Source organism: Oryctolagus cuniculus, chromosome 1, assembly GCF_051225735.1.
Source record: "Oryctolagus cuniculus isolate XC-2025 breed Fujian yellow rabbit chromosome 1, ASM5122573v1, whole genome shotgun sequence".
Classification (NCBI taxonomy): Eukaryota; Metazoa; Chordata; class Mammalia; order Lagomorpha; family Leporidae; genus Oryctolagus; species Oryctolagus cuniculus.
This window is the reverse complement of record NC_142867.1, coordinates 15408166-15409712: the sequence shown is the minus strand read 5'-3', so window position 1 is coordinate 15409712 and position 1547 is coordinate 15408166.

Sequence of the window (1547 nt, the reverse complement as noted above, 5' to 3'; positions counted from 1 at the left end):
AATATTCATTAATTTTTTTAATTCTCAGGTTAGGATTTTAAAAACACTCAATTCTCAGGATGGAATCACTATCATGGTGTTAAAAATAACTGCCTTAATTTGCATAGTACACACAAAATGAAGTCGATGCACTTTTTGATTAATTACCTTGAAAGAACCTTTTCAAACTAGGGGTCCTGAGGGGTTTGAGGAATCAAACACACTGGGGAGCCTGAGCAGGTATAAGCCACCCGGATCTGCAGTGTGGTATAGTGGCTGTGACTGTGAGTTGAAGGTAAGTGCACTGGTCCTGTGGGAACACAATAGAGTGTTTCTGCAGTCATAACCAGGATTGGCTCTGCAGGAAAGAGAAACAGGAATTTGGCTGCAGACAACTGGCCAGTGCTGGACACTGAGGTTGACCTTACCTGTGACATCATCTCTGTATATCACCTGAATCAGTCAGCATTACACTGGTTCTATTTTTTTTCTTTAATTTTTGTTTAGTTTTTTTATTTGAAAGAGAGAGAGAGAGAGATTGAGAGATATCTTTCATTCACTAGTTCACTCCTCAAATGTCTGTATCAGTCAGGGTTGGGCAAGGCTTAAGCCAGGAGCCTGCATCTCAATCCATATTTCATATGTGAGTGGCAGGGACTCAAATACTTGAGCCATCATCTGCTGCCTCCTAGGGTTGCAGTGGGAAGAAGTTGAATTGAAAGCAATGCCAGGGCTTAAACCCAGGCACGCTGATGTGGGACGTGAGTGTACCAAGCAGAAAATTAACCTCCACATCACAGTGCCCACCCAGTCCTGTTGGTTTCCATTTAAGTTGTCTTGATCAAAAAGAAAAAGACTCATAGACCTCAGGAGCAACTGCTACCCTCATATTGAATATGAAAAGAGAGGGTTATCTATAAAATATTACTGTTAATATTTAAATATATATAAAATAGGTGTGTGAAGATTAAATACTGCAAGTAGAACATCAAGCACAGTGCTTGACTCAGAACAAAGAGTTCAAATTTGTTAGCTGCTATTTTACAACTAATCAAATTCTGGGGTCATAATGGAAACAGAGCCTAGAGCTAATCAGAATCAGCAGATATATTATATATTAGTCAAGGAATTAGCAGATATATTTTAGTCAAGGAATTTCTAGATTCCCCCCTTGAATTTTCTGGATCCATGTTTTCAAATATTTTGCCTCACCATAAAATTGTGATTGGTTTAAATTTAGGACACCATAACTTATTAATAAAACCATAAACCAACATGAGATAACATTTAACTGGTATGTGTTGTATGTCAAATGCAAATAAAAAGGCATTTTCTAGAGAAGAAGAAAGGAAAGAAATTAAATTCATGATATATATAGATATACATTTAAGATGATGAACAGTACTGGGAAGAATTTTGAAATAAGAGATTAGAAAATTGTCAAGGAAATATATTGCAAAACTGCAATCAGGGAACACTTTAAGAAGTAATAGAATCGGTTAAAATTTGAGACAGTGAGAGAGACATAAATAAAAATACCTGGAGAAAAGGCATTGTAGCCATGAGGA